The sequence below is a fragment of the Erythrolamprus reginae genome, chromosome 3, assembly GCF_031021105.1.
Source record: "Erythrolamprus reginae isolate rEryReg1 chromosome 3, rEryReg1.hap1, whole genome shotgun sequence".
Taxonomy (NCBI): Eukaryota; Metazoa; Chordata; class Lepidosauria; order Squamata; family Dipsadidae; genus Erythrolamprus; species Erythrolamprus reginae.
In genome coordinates this window covers 126,016,941-126,037,043 of record NC_091952.1, presented here as the reverse complement: position 1 = coordinate 126,037,043, position 20,103 = coordinate 126,016,941, and the positions used below count along the sequence as shown (strand labels likewise).

The 20,103-nt window shown below is 44.1% G+C and overlaps 1 protein-coding gene across 1 annotated transcript in view; it reads right to left on the bottom strand.

Moving 5' to 3' along the window:
* Positions 1 to 20,103, bottom strand: part of BARHL2 (BarH like homeobox 2) — an 87,089-nt gene that overhangs the window by 5,744 nt on the left and 61,242 nt on the right.

Sequence of the window (20,103 nt, the reverse complement as noted above, 5' to 3'; positions counted from 1 at the left end):
AGCAGCCACGCGTAATAACTGTTCCTAGCTGTGGTTCCAGAGCATTCAAAACGAGGAGCCAAACTTGGAACTTTTGTCCGACAGGTTTTGACGAGGGAAAACTCGAATTCCATGTTAGACTCAGTCCTTAAATGCCAGCAAAACCCAACAGTCAGAACTCTCAGATTTAAAAAAAAGGGGGGGACACCTCTCCTCGTTTAGAGTTCCTCTGACAGGGTTCCCTCACCAGCCTTAGGTAAAAGACTGGCCAGTATCCTAATTTTAGCACCGTGCAGGAATTCCCCGCAGAAAACCTGGGGTCCAAATTGTGCATAGTTCTCTTCGTATTAAATGAGCCATTTATGGAGGTTGCCACTTTCCAAGCTCCCTGCATTATTGCATTATTCCTCCAGGACAGCTGAGACAGGCCTTGTCCCATCGCCTGATTTTTGCTTAGCTTTTTGCTTACACTGCTAGGGATAGAAGGAAGGTGGTCGAGAAGGAAGGCGGCCCTTCCCGATCTTCCAAGAGACAAGAAATGTCCGCGGATGTTCATTTACTTGTGGGAATACACAGAGCTACCCGGAGCGCTTGCTTAGTTTGCCCCAGTGGGAGCTCTTCTTCCAGCCAAGCGTGCCTAACTTGGCCTGCCTGCCCGGAAGACAAGGGGATGCTCCCCTGAGGAGGCGCTCCCCTCATTCGGGAACACTCTGCCGATTTGCTGGCCCTAAAGTCTTCTCTCAGTTATCATTCCTTTTCCTGTTAGATGTCTGCCTGGATAAACAGAGGAGGTGGCCGAAAGCAGGAGGAAGAGAGGGAATGGGGGGGGGGAGAAAGAAAGAGAAAGAGAGAGAGAGATGGAGAGAAAGAGAGAGAGAGACAAAAGGAGAGAGAGAAAGAGAGAGAGAGATGAAAAGAGAGAGAGAAAGAGAGAGATGGAGGGAAAGAGAGATATGGAGAGAGACAAAAAGACAGAGAGCAAGAAAGAGATATGGAGAGAAAGAGATATGGAGAGAGAAAAAGACAGAGAGATGGAGAGAGAGATGGAGGGAATGAGAGATAGGGAGAGAGAAAGAGATGGAGAGAGAAAGAAAGATGAAAAGAGAGAAAAAGACAGAGAGAGATGGAGGGAGAGGGAGAGAGAGGGACAGAAAGAGAGAGATGGAGAAGGAGAGAGGGGGGAAGAGAGAGATAGGGAGAGAGAAAAAGAGAGCGAGTGAGAGAGAGAGAGCTATCTTAGACCAACGTTAATTAACAAGAAGCTAATTAAAACTGCACTTTGAGCGCTAATCAATCACTTTATTAAGCCGGGAATAGTAACTGGAACAAATTGAATGCTACCAGTTGGAGCATCGTGCTATCGAACTGCCAGGGTCGATGATGGGATGAGGGACTGAGGTTGAGCCGATCGATTCTGGCCCGATTGCTGTTGACCGAGGTCAACGAGACACCGAGGTGGAGGGAATCGCTGGTCCTCCTCTCCCCCTGCCCCTAACTACCCCCAGCCGAAGGGCAGGGGTAAAGGCTTGCAGAACGTGAGAACCAAGCCAACATGGAGCCAAGCCTGGCTACCAACTCAAAGGCCAACAAAGAGAATCAGGGGACAATGAATGGCAATTGATCCCCAGTGAAGGACAAAGCATCCTATGGGGAACTAGGACTCCAGCAGAGTGTTGCCATCAATAGTGAAGAGTATCCACCCAGAACAGATTTTTGAGATTCGCCAAGCAGAAAGGCAGAGGAATCTTGAAGTCACCATGAATCATTATTAATTTCATAGACATCCATGGCCCTCCATCCTGGCACCTGTCCAGTTGGAGTCTTCTTTCCACCACCCAATGATGAGCTTAGGGCTAAGCTAGGGGTAAGCAAAGTTGGCTCTTCTATGACATGTGGACCTCAACTCCCAGAATTCCTGAGCTAGCATGATTGGCTCAGGAATTCTGGGGGTTGAAGTCCACAAGTCATAGAAGAGCCAACTTTGCCTACCCTTGGGCTAAGCGATGAACATTTTTCAGAGCTTCCCAGTCTTTGGAGGAGAGTCTTTCCTAAATTCCAGATAAGGCTAAATCAGCACTCACATTATCTCCATCAAATAGAGATAAACCCAGTAGAGGTTTGATACATTAAAATGGGATGCCCCCCCCCTCCGTAGCTAGGGAAAGAGAGCTATTGCCTGTAGTTGCATTTCCTACCCTTGCTTTTTCCCTACCTTCACTCATAAATGGTGGCACAGTGGTTAGAATGTAGTACTGTACTGCAAGCTCCTTCTGCTGACTGCTGGCTGTAGTTCACCAGTTCAAGTCTCACCACTGGCTGGAAAAGGTAGGGATAAGGAAGCTCCATGGGGCCTCTCTAGGAATCTCCTGGGAGGAAACAGGGCCTCCACCCTCCCTGTGGTTTCCCTAATCACACGCATCATTTGTTTTACATTGATTCCTATGGGAAAAATTGCTTCTTCTTACGAACTTTTCTACTTAACAACCTGGTCACAGAACAAATTAAGTTCATAAGTAGAGGTACCGCTGTATATAACTCTTATTAAATTCACCACTGCAACCACTAACTACAAACCACTCACTACTATTACAAACCACCCACTGTAACAAACCATTCTGTAACTAACCACACCCATGCAAGGGTGTTCCTCCTTATATAGGACACAGCCAATTAGGTTGCAGCACCATTAGCAAACCGATGATTACATGCTGGCTATGGCTTACATCCACCTCTCCTGTGGTTACAAACCATTTACTTCCATTGTGATATTACCTTCAGAAGTGAGCCTATTTCTGACAGCAAGTTCTTCCACAGATTAAGTGCTATTAAGTGTCCAAAAATTCCTTAGGTCGAGATATTCACTGAGATCAACAACTAACTGGCTTTCCTGCTTCAGGCTTCAGAGCATGGAGGCAGGAGGCGTGGTAAAGATGCTTTATCATGACGTCATGGCAAAGGGACAAGGGACAAACCCATTGCCTTTGGAGGGGAGCTTGTTCAACTTAGGGTCTTCCGAGGCTACCTAACAAGGTCAGTAGCAAGATGTGGGTTATGAGTGGTTGGTTGGTTAAGGATGGCCTCCAATAACCTCGTTTGGGGTGGGGGAGGCTCAGTGAACCCCTCAATATAAGGGCCCCAAAGTTTGGGAAGAAGGCTCAAGGAAGCCAAATGGTTTGGGAGAGATCCACGTATCTAGAGGTGGAGCCTCTTGCCTCGCAATCAGGAGGTTGGGAGTTCGATCCTAAGTAGAGGCAGATTGCAGGGGTAGGCTACTGCCCGGACTGGGGGGGGGGGAGGACAGACGCAGTGGGGTAGCGAAAATGGAGCTCCACCCCAGAACACCCAATTTGAAAGATGTTGAAAGAAAATGCAAGGCATCCTGCAGTGTGGTAGTAAAAAAATTGGTAGCCCGCAGTGTGGTAGTAAAAAAATTGGTAGCCCTTCACTGGGCAGATGTTAGAGTCTCCTGCTTTGGGAAAGGGGGTTGGACTAGATGACCTGGAAGGTCCCTTCTGTTGGGTTTCAGCACTCCCTCATGCTTGCATTGTCTTGTAAACACATCTCTATCATCAGGTCGCAATTAACTGAACAGTGTGTCACCTTTTGATGACCAAAATTGGCAGGAACTCTGCAGACTATATAACAACTGCAGAGTAGAGGACCCCTCCCCTTTTTGGGCCTCCCTTCTGGCCCTTCTTTCCCCCTCCTTCTACCTTCTTGTGCTCCATTGTCCTCGGCTGAGGACACATGTGTGAGAAGATATCCAAAGCCATCCTCACATACGGAAGCATCCAGAAGTTATTAATATGGACTGGAATATAAGCTTTTCTACCTGCAATCCTTAAATGCACGAATCAACAGGATTGTAAGTAAAGATTGCAGTTTATTTCATCTTGATGAAGGCGTGATCATTCATTGCTAACCAATGGGATTCTGAGCCATGTGTTGATTTCTTGCCATGCTGAATCCACTGCAAATTAAGCCAGCTGAACTCTGCTAATACCAATAATATTAATAGTAACCAAAATACCCAACACCTTCCAACTCTGTTGATCTGTAAATTATTTATTTATTTATTTATTAGATTTGTATGCCACCCTTCTCCGAGGACTCACAACATATAATACAACAATACGCCACAAAGGCAAATCTAATTAAATTTAAAATTACAGTTTAAAAGTCCAATACTGTATTTAAAAACAATCACACTAGTTCAGTCATACAACATATATTTCATTTCATTGGCCAGGGGGCTGAGACCAAATTGCCCCAAGCCTGGCGACATAGGTAGGGCTTAAGACTCTTATGGAAGGCAAGAAGGCTGGGGGAAGTGTGAATCTTCTGGGGGAGCTGATTCCAGAGGGCGGGGGGGCCACCACAGAGAAGGCTTTTCACCTAGTCTTGACAGGACCCAGAGAAGGCCAACTCTGGGGGACCTAATCAGTCACTGGGACTCATGCGGTGGAAGGCAGTCATGTTTAACAAAATTTCTGTTGGTGGCGCAGTAATTAGAGTGCAGTACTGCAAGCTGCTTCTGCTAACTGCTGGCTGTAGCTCACCAGTTCAAGTCTCACCAACGGCTCATGGTTGACTCCGCCTTCCATCCTTCTGAGATGGGTAAAAAGGGGACCCGGATTGTTGGGGGTGATATGCTGACTTTGTAAACAGCTTAGAGAGGGCTGTAAAGGCCCTGTAAAGCGGTATATAAGTCTAAGTGCTATTGCTGTTGCTAAATCTGAGAGATGAAAGCAGAGGACAAGATTCAAGCACCGCCAGATCAGCTAAAAAAGCGACAACTTTCCAGAGATGGTAACAATATTGCACCTCTGAGGAGAAGGGTCTTGGCAATAATCTGGAGTGACATTTTCCTCTAAGGAAGCAGCATTTGTAAATCCAAAAATCCAGACTGACTTCTCTGCCTCATCCACAGATTATATCTGGGCGGGGGGGGGGGATTTTATCTGACTCCTCCCCACAGTCAGTGCAACTGGTGTTTCTCCACCTCACAGAAGATCAGAGAGAGCCAGTGGGGTTGGGCATGTAATCGAAAGGATCCCCATCAAGCCCTGACCAGTTTCCTCAGTTTCCCTGATCGAGGCCTGCAGGAGCCAGATGCAGGGGTGGAGAAACATTTGCTATTAGCGAGTGTATTTTGCTAAAAAAAGGAGAAAGAGAGAAAGAAAGAAAGAAATGAAATGAAAGAATGAAAGAATGAATGAATGAAAGAAAGAAAGAAAGAATGAATGAAAGAATGAAAGAATGAAAGAATGAAAGAATGAAAGAATGAAAGAATGAAAGAATGAAAGAATGAAAGAACGAATGAACGAATGAACGAATGAATGAGTGAATGAGTGAAAGAAAAAAGAATGAATGAATGAATGAAAGAAAGAAAGAAAGAATTAATGAAAGAAAGAAAGAAAGAAAGAAAGAAAGAAAGAAAGAAAGAAAGAAAGAAAGAAAGACAAGGGAGTGGGCAGGTGGAAATAGTGTAGGATTATCACAAAGCGTATTTACATAGAGGAAGCAACTTTATTTACTCCAACAGAATTCTCTCTTCCTGAGAGTGTTTAGGCTGCAATCTTGGCCAAAGTTGTCTGTTGCTGCTCGGAGGGGGGGGGAACAACGTACAGAGGACCCACATTGTTGGGGGCAATATGTTGATTCTGTAAACTGCTTAGATGGGGGCTGCAAAAGAACGACCAAGCGGTGTATAAATCTAAAGGCTAAGAAAGGGGTTCGTTTGCCCAAGTGGCCAGGCAGGTGGCGGGGACACGTCTTCTAAAAGTCTCCTTTCTTTTTTCCCCGGGTGGGATTTGAGGAGTGGGTGGGTGGGGGCTCAGGGAAAAGGACCCCCAGACGCTGCAGCCCTGCGAAAAGGAGGCCGGGGCGGAGCGGGAGGGGAGCGCTTGCAAAGAGAGGGAGGGGAGCGCGGGCGAAGGCGCTTTGGCCGCCCTGCGCTGCCACTCTTGGAGCGCGCCTCCCGGTTTTTTTTTCATTAAAAGCGGCTGCTTGACATTTACACTCTGCCAACAGCTTCTTTCCGATAATCCGGCCGGCGCAAAGAGACGGGTCCGCCGAGTCGCTTGCCGCCTTTTTCCAGAAGAGATACAGAAATGTTCCGATGAGTGGAAACAAATGAGGAAAGGGGGGGCGGCGAGGGAGGAGAAAAGGGTGGGAGAAAGTGGAGGCTGAGTTTCCTCCGGGGTTCCGCGGGGTTGGGGGGGGGGGGGAGGCGGAGTGGAAAAAGGAAAAAGGTTTTGTCCGGCCGGGGATCCATCCCATCCTGAAACTGACGGGGGAGGCTTTTGACTCATTTATTCCCCCCCCCCCGTTTATCTCGAACCCTCCCTCAACATAAAAGTTTGCGCCGGGTCTAACGCTCAGCCCCGGGCCAGAAGAACAGATTGCCAGAAGAACAAATTATTATTATTATTATTATTATTATTATTATTATTATTATTATTATTATCATCATCATCATCATCATTACTATTATTATTATTATTATTATTATTATCATCATTACTATTATTATTATCATATCATTACTGTTGTTATTATTATCATCATCATTACTATCATCATCATCTCATCACCATTATTATTATTATCATCATCATCATTACTATCATCATCATCATCATCATTACTATTATTATTATTATTATCATCATCATTACTATTATTATTTTTATCATCATCATCTCATTATTATTATTATTATCATTATCATTATCACCATTATCTTCGTCATCATTACTATTATTATTATTATTATTATCATCATCATTACTATTATTATTATCATCATCATCATCTTATTATCATTATCATTATCATTATCATCTTCATCTTCATCATCATTACTATTATTATTATTATTATCATCATCATCATCATCATTACTATTATTATTTTTATCATCATCATCTCATTATTACAGTATTATCATTATCATTATCACCATTGTCTTCATCATCATTACTATTATTATTATTATTATTATCATCATTACTATTATTATTATCATCATTACTATTATTATCATCATCATCTTATTATCATTATCATTATCATCTTCATCTTCATCATCATTACTATTATTATGATCATCTCATCCCTATTATTGTTGTTATTGTTGTTATTGTTGTTATTATTATTATTATTGTTGTTGTTGTTATTATTATTATTATTATTATTATTATTATTATTATTATTATTATTATTATTATTATTATAAAGCAGGGATGGATTCTAGGCGTAGAAAATCGCTTTTTGCCTTTCTCAGCCCTTTCTCTTTCTACAAACCGCCCCTCCCCGCGCGCAAAAGTTAACTTTTCCTCCTACTTTCGCTTCACCCAATTAAACCGAAGCCTTTGTACTCCTTCCGCGGTGCGTAGGAAGGGGGGATTTTTCTTTTTTTTTAATGAAAAATCAGATTTTGATTTTTTTGCGGGGGGGGGTGTATTTAATCCCTCTCCCCTCTGTTCCCAATCGCAAGGCCGGCGTGCGCGATCAGAAATGCTCAGAGAGCAGAAAGCACATTGATTTCAGCTTGTTCCGTCCGCAGACAGGCCCTGACAAGGTTGTTAGAACAGTTGGAGAGGTCTGTACAATCACTTAATTACCAAAACTGTCAGTCAGGCGGGCCGCTGCCGGCCGCCTCCGTGGCTGGGAGGGAGATTCCACTACTGCCTTCTCCGGCTTGATTGATTTGTGCTGATGGCATTGCAAAATAATTAGAGTGAATTTTCTGATGTGTGATTTTTTTATCCCGAGTTCATGCTTCAGAAAGGTAATCGGAAGGATGAGAAGGGTCAATGCCATTTCAGATTACCTGAAAGTCCAAGCGAAAAGAATTTTTTTTAAAAAAACCAAAAAACCAAATGGATATGTATATATTTATATCGAAGGGGGAGAAGGACGCGTGTGCGGTGGGAGGATGAGAGAGGACGAAGAAAAAGGAAGTGGGGTGGGTGGGGAAGAGAACGGGGGGAATGGGCAAAGAAAAACTGGAGATGCGATTAAAAGGACCGCTGAAGGGTATTGTCAAATTCTGCAAGTGATTTCCTCCCGAGCCAGCACATGGCAGATTGATTTTGTCCTCCGTAGCTTTAACCACATTTCAAGTGATCCCGCGGTTATTACAACGATTGCCTTCGAAGCTGACAGGCGAAAGGAGAAGAGATCCGGTCCTACAGCGGACGGGAGCCTCCTTCTTAAGCGCTGTCAGCTATAGTAAAGTAAATAGCGTTTGCTGGAGAAGGGAGGGAGGGAGAGAATGAGGGAGGGAGGAGGGAGGGAGAGAGGGAGGGAGGGAGAGAATGAGGGAACAAGGGAAGGAAGGAAGGAAGGAAGGAAGGAGAGATGGTGGGACGACAGAGAGAATGAAGGAACAAAGGAAGGAAGGGGAAGGAAGGAAGTAACAAACACATTTATTCATTTGATTCTTTTTTTTAATTGCGCCCTTCTCCTTAGACTCAGGGTGGCTTACAACATGTTAGCAATACTGTAGTACTTTTTTAGCAGAGCCAGCCTATTGCCCCCACAATCTGGGTCCTCATTTTACCCACCTCGGAAGGATGGAAGGCTGAGTCAACCTTGAGCAGATGGTGAGATTTGAACTGCTGACCTACAGATCTAAAGTCAGCTTCAGTGGCCTGCAGTACAGCACTCTACCTGCTGCGCCACCCAGGCTCATGGGGTGGGACTTCCTTTTCCAGAATGTTGAGAAATGGGAGCCCTTTGTTCCCCACATCTCCCGCTTTGGTTCAAGTGAAGACTCAGCCCTGAGCTTTCAACCTGAGCTCAGGAGAACCCCTAAAAGCTTCTGCCTTCAGACTGAGAGAGAAGATTCTCCCCTTCTTGAGGAGAATCTTAGGCTGGATGTGATGGGGATGGACTCTGGCATAAGGATGAGGCAGAGATGGAAGTTGGGGAGTTCAAAAAATAACAATGCCAGAAACCTGGTAGGTTGATGTAGTACAGGGATGTAAAATAGATTCTGGGTCGACTAGATCAGAGGTCTCCGATCTTGACTGCTTTGAGACTTGTGGACTTCAACTCCCAGAGTTCCTCAGCCAGCAAAGCTGGCTGAGGAATTCTGGGAGTTGAAGTCCACAAGTCTTAAAGTGGCCAAGGTTAGAGACTCCTGGACTAGGTCACTATTCATTCAATAGCAGCCTTTTAATGGACTTAGGCCTATGGACGTTCTTCTCTAAAACCACTTGGTGGTCCAGAACATCAAGAAGCCTGACTTTGGAAGAGCCAATTTCTCAGGCTAAGGACTCTCAGGAGCTTTGCGAGCCACAGCCCTATTGTGTATCACAAACATATCCAAAAGCAAGCTTCAAAGACAGAGAACATATTTCAAGAGCAGGCTCCAACTCGGATTCAATGGGAAGCAGCTTCCATTTTCCTTTTTCCTCATCACCCTTTTATCCTGTTTTATTTTTTTTTAAAAAAACACCAGACAGTTCAGTAAAGTATCATAAAGTAGCATTTACAGGAAAAATACTGTAGTTTCCTTCCATTCACACTTGGCTTTTGATAAACTTCTTGGACAGGCCCACTTAGATATCTGATTGACAGCACCAAAGTCATTTCTTCCCACCAGGAAAGCTCTATTTCATCCAGTCTGGCCTAAAACCCTGGAATGGTCATCAACTTCCAGGACTTGAGATGCAGAAATTCTAAACTAAGATAGACGAGATGGACTTTGCACAGGTTCTGACAGGAAACATCCATTATTGAAGGAAAAGAACAGTAGCAACCCAGGGATGTTTCCTTCTAACCCACCTCTTACATCCTAAATGCAGCAGCCTTCTTTTGGGCTCTAGGGGGAAAAACAAGTTAGGTGAGTCTTCAAAAAAAAATCAGAGCTAGTAAGAAACAGCATTTGACGGTAGTGGCAATGACCTTAGCTAGCATGGCTGTTTAATAGTTAATTCAGCCACCAGGGATGTGGTGCTTGTGAGGTTTGTTTTTAATGGAGTCACTTGTATGAGATGGGCAGCTATAACATTACATAAGTACAATATAAATGAACAAACTATGTCTCTTTCAAGCAAGGGAGGACCATTAACTCAGCCTTCTCCAAGTTGGGCTTTTCCACTATTGGAGAGATGGAATTTAAGTCCAACACATCTGGTGGCTTTGGACTGAAAAAAGGTTTATAGGAAGACAACTATTGAAAAACCCAGTCAAGCAGGACAGGTGGGCTTTAATAGAGTTTTTATTGTTTTTCTCCACAATACATCCATGCACATACCTTGGAACAACTTCTATTTGATAAGCTATAAAAGAAATGTTGGCATTGGCTTACAATAACTCCTAAGGAGACCTCTAATGCTCAGGCAAGTATTTCTGCCATTATTTTCTGGGGGATTTCTTTGAACTAGGAATTAATTTTGGAATTACATTTTTGGCATCCTGATCTTCTGAATGACAGTCCGTTTGGAAAATATTCAGCTAATACTCAAAAGTGGCTTATACCTGCTTATCACTCCTACCATTGATAAAAAGAAAAAAGAAAAATTTCAAGTACTTCTTTTAAGCCAGAAATTGGCAATCTGACTTTTGGAGATCCTTCCGACAATGAATGCTGACAAGCTATGACAGACTTTCCTGTTATTATAAGATGTGGAAATAAACAAAAAACATAATTTAAATTCTAAAACAGGCATATCCCATTTAAAAATCTAATACTGTACTCCACATTCCCCTAAACACATATTTTCCTACATGTGCTTTATCTGCCTTGTTGCTTTCAAAATATTAAATGTGTGCTTTAGTTATCGCCAGGTGTCTGGGCCTATTTTAAACGGTTCAACACAACTCAAGCAAATCTTTACCATAAACTAAAGACTGTTCTTAGCCTGCTATCATGAACAGGTTAAGTTAAAAGTTCAATATTCTCCAACAAAAGGTTTCTTGTCAGAAGAAGCTTCCCAGCATCACGATTTTTTTGGATCTGATGCTCTGGAATAGTGAGGGACTACTTTTAGAAAGCATCAAGGCTAGTGTTTTCACCAGAGCAGCACACCAACCAATGGTTGAGAAGCTCATCTTGGTGTTTGCAGCTTCTACAGGTAAGGGCTTTGTAATGAAAAAAGATACCACCTGTTTGAAGAACATTGACTTCTCCTATGCAATTCAATGACTGGTTTCCAATTTGATACATCAAGAATGGTCCAACAGGCCGCAAGTATATAAAACATTCCAGCTTTCTTGTCATTCAGTTTTCAGGGACAGCAACAAAGATAGTCCCCACACCCAATTTTTAAGCAGTAAAATCCACCCACCATCAATTAAACAATGCCGTCTGACAAGGCCTAGGGGAAGAGCCTTCTCTGTGGCGGCCTCGGCCCTCTGGAATCTACTCCCACCGGAGATTCAAACTGCCCCCACCCTCCTCGCCTTCCGCAAGACCCTGAAGACCTATCTATGTCACCAGGCATGGGGCAACTAATGTATCCCCTTCTCTGACCATTAAGAGTTATGTGCGGTTATGACTGTACAGTATTGATTGTTTTTTAAGATAGCGGGTTTTTAGTTATAGTTTTAACCATTAGATTTATATTGTATTATTTTATTGCTGTTGTGAGCCACCCCAAGTCTTCGGAGAGAGGCGGCATACAAGTCTAATAAATTATTATTATTATTATTATTATTATTATTATTATTATTATTATTATTATTATTATTATCCACCTTCTTCATGTCCCAGTGACTTTCCTCAAACATGCACTGATGATGATTACTTGGGAAAAGTTTCTTCCATTCCATGTTTCTTTCACAGTCAATAATGATTGATATTTTATTCATGTCAGGTGAAAAAGAATCCAGGTTCTAGATTTAGTTTATGTATGTTTCCTTTGCTCTTCCGCCTATTTTACTGGCCAAAAATTAATATTTACTCATCCCATCCATTCAGTCCTTCCCATTATTCATAGCTGAGTTGGAATAGGATAGTTGGGTTGGGATAGTTGGGTTGGGATGGGTGAAATAGCTATGTCTCGATCCAGGGAAGGAGGAAGGAGGCCCTGGTTCATTCATCATAATTACCAACTCAGGTATTCAGGACCATCATGCTCCCCAAATTTGCAACTTCCAGATGTTATGGATAACGACTTCACACTCATACATTCAAATGCAATGAGTCTTGTGGTCCAAGTTTTTAAAAAGGGATTAAGTTGGAAAAGTTTATCCAAATGAGTATTAAAATAAGAATTATCCTAAGCTTCCTTTGGTATTCATATGAGTAGAAAGTTGGAATATAAATCTAATGAATAAATAAATAAAAATAAATTCACAAGTCTTCATCACTCTCATATCCTCTGAATAAGCAAGGATCTGGACTGAGATGAGAATAACATTCATTTCTATAGCACAGGGTCTTTCTTAGCCAACCGGATCACCACTCTTGGTTGTGCAATTCAGTGAGATTTAGCTATAACCTTACTAACCCAATCCAGGGCACAGGCCCCCTTTCAGTTAAGATTGAAACTGGTTTTCAAGCAGGATTATAAGGGTGTCAAAACATGAAAGTACTTCTATTTAGTCAGGGATCAGTCTTCCTTGTGAAAAGGATCTTGCTACTTCTATGCATGGAGCCAAGCCAGGCTCCTAATTTTGGATAGACAACCAACGTGGCCAAGCATCTCTGGGATAAATGGGATGGTGGTGATCCTAATCAATTAGTGGGTATGGTTCAGAATTGGGTAGGCACTTCCTTTAGCTGACAAGGCCAAGCCTCTGAGCCAAGATAAAGTCCCCACTTGGAACCAATCAAGCCCTACATGGCATCGGACCAGAATATCTCTGAGACCGCCTTCTGCCACATGAATCCCAGCGGCCGATTAGGTCCCACAGAGTTGGCCTTCTCCGGGACCCGTCGACCAAACAATGTCAGCTGGCGGCACCCAGGGGAAGAGCCTTCTCTGTGGTAGCCCCGGCCCTCTGGAATCAACTCCCTCCAGAGATTCGAACAGCCCCCACCCTCCTCGCCTTCCATAAAATGCTGAAGACCCACCTTTGCCTCCAGGTGTGGGGACAATTACCACCTCCCCCCCCCCCTTTTATTATGTTTTTGGCCTTACTGTATGATGGATTAGGTTGGATGTGTATGGTTGTATAGTTAGGGATTTTACTATGTTATTAATGTTTTTTAAATTGATTTAATTTTTCCACTATTGGATTTGGAATGTATTGTATCACTGTTACATTGTGAGCCACCCCGAGTCTTCGGAGAGGGGCGGCATACAAATCTAATAAACTATAAACTATCTGGATTTCTGCTACTACCTTCTCACTTCTTTTAATCTGAGGATGAACCTGGATTTCTCTACCTCCCGTGTTCTAGAACAGGGCTAGAGGAGGCTATCATGCCAACTGCTAACCACCAACACAGTTGTAGAAAGCCATGTAGGGAGAAGGAGAAGGTGGAAGAGACCACCCAATAACAACAGCCCAGCTATATTTGGGTGTAAACACAGCCAAGAAAACCACAGCCAGGGCACCTCAGACAGACACACACTGGTCAAGACAAAAGCTACAAAGTTGTGTTTGGCTGTCTTCTTTTACTTCTACATCTCCTGTCCTCCTGCAAAAAAAGAAAAGGAAAGGAAAGGTGAGCAAGAGCACGCACATCGCTGTGCAAAGCCTGGCTGTATTTTTAAAGTCAAATAAGTACAATGGTATGTGGCAAATGGAGTAGGTAAACAACTTCCATCTGGTTGCTGCTCTTGAAGGAACCATCCCTCATGCACAGCAAATTGAAGAAACAATGGCACTAATGAGCCTTGCAAAATGCAACTGTGAATCATGAAAGACAACATTGCATTTTGCAAGCGCCAGAATAAAAGGTGAAATAATAAGCTAGCAAAGAGGAAAAGAAAGCGAGCAATGATTAAATGATCAAAAGCTGGCAGAGTGAATTCAATGTCACTGCCAGACGCAGCCATCTCTCCCCCACAAGTGAAAGTTAGGTTTCAAGCGCGGTGTAATTATAGCCGAGGTTGTCAGTTTGACATTAATGCAGCCAGCAGAAATTTCCTAATTGGCCTCAGAGGAGAAAGTGAACCAGAAAATATATTAACATTTTAAAAAAGCATATTTTGCCTAATCCTTTCACTTTCCAACAATATTTGAAGACCAAAATGCCCCAGGCAGGAGAATTTAAATGAGCAATTTTGTTTTTGAAGGAAACGGCCAATGAGACAGAAAATAGACTAAAGGGAAATCATTAGTGGATGAGAGATACTGACAGCCCTGCCTTGCTGACTGGCCGGCCTGTCACTTGCAGTCTGTGTTCTTTAGTTCCACGCTATGAGCTAAGTTGATAACATGAAAAGACCCATAAACGTGCAGCCAGAAGTCAAAGCCTGTTATCTGGAAATTCAAATGGAGGGAGGGAGGGAGCTGGGGGGCGGGAGGAGAAGAGCAGGAGGGAAAACAGGAAGGGAGCTTCCTTCCTTCCTTCCTTCCTCCCTTCCTCTCCTCTAAAACTGGCCATATCAAGGAGAACAATAATAGGCCATTATCTGACATCAGTGGGCGAAGGGCCGCCAGTGTGCGTGCATGTATATCTATATATCTATATATATATAGTCTTCCCCCCCTCCCTCTTTCTCTCCCCACCCCTCCTCCCCACTTGGCTACCTCCTCCCCAGTCGGCCATGAAGCTTCCAAGCCGCAGATAGCAACAAAATGCTTAAAGTTATGGCTGTAATATCACATGCGCCCCACTTGATGTGATATGACCATCGCAGGGAAAGGAAGCTAAGTGCAGTCAGGTGCTGTTAGTCCCTTGGCTTTGATGGAGCAGCTGAGGCTAGCATTGCCCCTGGCAGCCACTCCAGGGCAAACCGAGACTTTTTTGTCCTTTTGAAATGAAAGAGGGAGAGAAGGGTTGCATCAGGCAGCCAAGCAGGCAAGGAAGAAGTGGGGGGGGGGCAGGAGGGTGAAAAGCACACCCTGGGATGTAGCCCAGGTCGGGGTGGGCAAGGGGTAGCTTGGATCCCAGAGCTAAAAGGAGACTCTCCCTTACCAAGGCAAAGGCAGGTGACTTCAGCATCCCTTAAGGCTCCAAGAGTGGAAGAGAGAAGAAAGAGTTGTGCCTGAACCTCCAAGAGGAAAATAAAGATTGACTACTCTCTCTCTCTCTCTCTCTCTCTCCTTCCTTCCCTCTCTCTCTCTCTCCTTCCCTCTCTTCTCTTCTCTTCTTTTTCCTTCCCTTCCCTTCCCTCTCTCTCCCCTCCCTCCTTCCCCCCTCTTCCCTTCCCTTTTTCCCCTTCCCTTCCCTTCTCTCTCTCCCCCTCCCTCCTTCCCCCTCTCTTCTCTTCTCTTCTTTTTCCTTCCCTTCCTTTCTCTCTCCCCCCTCCCTTCTTCCCCCTCTGTTCCCTTCTCTTCTTTTTCCTTCCCTTCCCTTCTTTCTCTCTCTCCCTCCCTCCTTCCCCCTCTCTTCTCTTCTCTTTCCTTCCCTTCCCTTCTCTCTCTCTCTCCCCCTCCCTCCTTCCCCCTCTCTTCCCTTCCCTTCTCTTTCCTCTCTCTCTGTCTTGCCTGCTTCTCCTTGCAAAGGACTCAAAGCATCTTACTCCTGTTTTCTTTAACTCCCAGCTTGGCCTTTTCTATTCACAACAACCTTGTGAGGCAGCTTTGGCTGAGACAAAGCTAGGATCCCTCAGAATGTTTGGCTTGTCTGGCTGGTTCATGGTTAACTGGCCTTATTATGCTTACTCCGCTCCATTTTCAGAGCTCATAGACTAAACTGAGCCATCAACTGATTTCACTGACTGAATCTGCACAACAGGTTTATGACCTGGCTTAGGGCATGTAAACTCTTTCATATTTGAGGGTGGTTTTCCATATCTTTTAACCCCATGCCTCCCTTTTAATGGAGAGTTTCCATCATCCATTGGCAAATTCTGGGTTACAGTGAAGAGACATCAGAAATGTTGAGATGCCAATGATGTGCAGTACAATCATAAGCAGATATGTTCCTCAATGTAAGGTCCTCCACATTTCAACTAATGTAATAATTAAAAACCAACAGCTCTTGATAATGTTAAGTCACGGAAGGCTGCAACTAAAGAACTAGGATTCAGAATTCAAGAGATAAAGGTGGGACAGACAGGTAACCTGATTTATTCCAGCCAAAATTAATATCCAATTGATTTAAAAGAGGAAGTCAAACATTGTCTTAATTCAGTCACATAAAAAAATAAAGATGGTTTTGCAATTTTAAAGTCAGGGATTTAGGATATTTGATTGAATCCACTTGGACATAATCTGATTATTCTATGTAGTAATTTCATGAGAGTAGTCTGAATTCTCTCAGATTATTTAATATCTCTATTTTGTCTGGCTTTCGCCTTTCCTGCCACCCCCACATCCCAAAACTAAGAGAATGGACGGGAGTTGTTAGCTCTCTAATCTCAATGGGTTTATTAAAAACTTGACGTTAATCTGAAAACAATATGGCAGCCCAGCAAGTAGGGGGGAAAGATACTACAGTGTTCCCTCGATTTTCGCGGGTTCGAACTTCGTGAAATGTCTATACCACGGTTTTTCAAAAATATTAATTAAAAATACTTCACAGGTTTTTTCCCTATACCACGGTTTTTCCCGCCTGATGACGTCATATGTCATCGCCAAACTTTCGTCTGCCTTTAATAAAAAAATTTTTAAATAAACTTTAATAAATAAACATGGTGAGTAATAATCTAAATGGTTGCTAAGGGAATGAAAAATTGCAATTTAGGGGTTCAAAGTGTTAAGGGAAGGCTTGTGATACTGTTCATAGCCAAAAATAGTGTATTTACCTCCGAACCCCTACTTCACGGAAATTCGACTTTCGCGGGCGGTCTCGGAACGCATCCCCCGCGAAAATCGAGGGAACACTGTACAAATGTTTTTCTGCCTTATTTGCTGTCATTACTTCTGCACAGTTATGTTAAGGAGTATTGATTTTGAAAAATAAACAAATGCTTCCAACTGTACATAATATACTGGCACACCTCCCCACAACCAAGCAGAATTTCAGGCCTTTAGGAAAAGACACTGTAAGCGTCCTCCTGTTCAACTGCAGTCTGTTCAACTGCAGTCTGTTTAACTGCAGTCTGTTGTATTCACTACAAGTGGCTGTACTTGCGCAACAGGTTAAGCCTGGCTTCATAACATGTTGAACTAAACTAAAAAGTGGGGAGGGGGGATCACTTTTTAACTTAGTGGAAATGAAACCCTAGGAAAAAATGGACCACTCCTGTTCCACACCGTTGTGTCAAATCTCAACCAGAAAATGCTCTGTCCTACACATTGGCAAAAAGAATCAGAACTTCAAATACAAACTTAATAAACAAATTATCACAGATAATCCCCACTCAGTCAAGGACCTCGGGATACTAATAACTAAAGATTTAAGTGCCAAGAGTTGTTAATCTAATCCTACGTAGCTTCTGCTCTGGAAATCTCACACTACTTACCAGAGCTTACAAAACTTTCGCCAGACCCATCCTCGAATACAGCTCATCTGTTTGGAACCCATATCGCATCTCAGACATTAACACCCTTGAAAATGTTCAAAAATACTTCACAAGAAGAGCCCTTCATTCCTCCACTCGAAATAGAATACCCTAAAAAACTAGACTTACAATCCTGGGTCTTGAAAGCTTAGAACTACGACGCCTCAAACATGATCTAAGTATTGCCCACAAGATATGTTGCAATGTCCTGCCTGTCAAAGTCTACTTCAGCTTCAACCACAACAACACAAGAGCACACAACAGATTCAAGCTTAATATTAACCGCTCCAAACTTGACTGTAAAAAATAAGACTTTAGTAATAGGGTTATTGAAGCATGGAACTCCTTACCAGACTCTATAGTATCATCCCCTAACCCCCAACATTTTACCCTTAGACTATCCACGGTTGACCTCTCCAGATTCCTAAAAGGTCAGTAAGGGGCGTACATAAGTGCACTAGAGTGCCTTCCATCTCCTGTCCTATAGTCTCTCCTATATCTCATATTTCTTCTCTACTATATCCTCTATAACCTTCATTGTGTATTATTGTGTATTGGACTAACTAACTAACTAAATAAATAAACAAACAAACAAACAAAACTATACTTTCGAATTAACGGCAGGCAAGCAAAGTCCTCACACACAAAAATTGATTCACCCCATTCACCCACAAATCCCTGCAAGAAGAAAAATTTAAAAATACCAAACGTGGGGGGGGGGGGGAATGTGAAATGCCAAGCTAATTTTCCTAGGCACATCTACAGTGTAAGAAGTCAATAATTTCCCAGGAGGAGGGACACCTATAGCTCGGCCCTCAAAGCAGGGGTGAAATTCATTTTTTTCCCCTAGTGGTTCTGTGGGCATGACTTGGGGGGCATGGCAGGGGAAGGATATTGCAAAATCCCCATTCCCACCCCACTCTGGGCCCAGCCAGATGTGGTGTTTGCAACCAGAGGTGTTTCCCCAAACTACTCAAAATTTTCACTACCAGTTCTCCAGAACCTGTCAAGAGTCTGCTGAATGTCACCCCTGCCTCAAAGCCAAAACCCATCAGCCTGTCCCCCAAGGTGAGTCAGCTCTTCCTCCCCTCAGGTCCTGGGCGGGAAGCCCTCAACACCCCCCCCACCCCATTAAAGACTGTGGAGGAGTAAGGGTGCAATGAACCACGGCAGGCAGAGCGGCCTTCCCTACCCCTGGCCTGTACAGTATCAGGTAAACCGGCTTAGAGCCTCAGTGGTGCAGTGGTTACAGTGCAGTACTGCAAGCTACTTCTGCTGATAACCGGCTGCCAGCAGTTTGGCAGATTGAATCTCAAGGTTGACTCAGCCTTCCATCCTTCTAAGGTCGGTAAAATGAGGACCCAGATTGTTGGGGGCAATTTGCTTACTCTCTGTAAACCCACTTAGAGGGCTGAAAAGCAGTATAAAGGTCTTAATCAGTGGTTCTCAACTGGGTGTCGGGACCCCTCTGGGGGTCGGACAACTGTTTCGCAGGGGTCGCCTAAGAATATGGGAAAGGACAAATTTCCCATAGTGTTAGGAACTAAAGCTTATATTCGGGTGCCTTGGAACACATTTTTACAATCTGACCAATCAGGCGTTTACAGTAGGGATGTCCCTCTGACCTTCCTGCCAATCAGCTTAAAGCTCTGTTGGGACAATTGGCGCTAGACTTATGGTTGGGGGTCACTACAACACGAGGAATTGTATTAAGGGGTCGCGTGGCATTGGAAGTCTAAATGCTATTATTAATATTGATTGTTTCTTCATTGCTTATTTGACCCCTATGACAATCATTAAGTGTGTTATGATTCTTGACAAATCTTTTCTTTTATGTACACTGAGAGCATATGCGCCAAAGACAAATTCCTTGCGTGTCCAATCACACTTGGCCAATAAAGAAGTCTATTCTATTCTATCTATTCTATTCCCTTCCTTTATTCCCGCCTCTTGGCCCTTGTCTCTCCAGGAAAAAAGAAGGGAGGAGAACGAGGCAGAGGGAACGGCAGAGGGGCATACGCGGGAGTGGGAGTCAGGGTCCCTTCCTGAGGGCCCGGGAAGGAGGGCTGCGGGAGGGGGGGGGGAGCGCGCGTTCGCGAGCGGCAGAGCGCGTAGGCGTGAACGCGCCCGCCGCCTCAACTTAAAGCCTCCCTCTCGGCGCTAATATTGATGAAACCGGCGCCGCGAGTTTTGACATCGAATGAGCGGCCCTTCATTGTTATCAGATTGGCGAAGGAAGCGTCTTTAACACGCTTCAAGCCGGCGGGAGGCCTGAGGACTGCGGGAGGGAGGGAAAGGTGTGGGAAAAGAAGGAAGAAGAAGAAAGAGAAGAGGAGGAGGAGAAAGAAGAGAGAAGGTGGCGACGGCGACGTCAGCGTGCGAGCGGCCTCATTACGAGCTTTTCCTGTGACGGGGTGGGGGTGGGGGGTGCGGAAAGCCGCCCGTTTTTCTCCTCAACCAATACAGAGCGGGGCTCTTTGTCAGTAATTTGCAATCAGTGTATATGTAGGGGGGGGGGGAGGAAGAGGGAGCACCTTCCAGCGCGCCCGCCCCCTCCCTACCCAGGAATCATTATTGGCTGAAGCTCCGCTGGCCCTCTTAA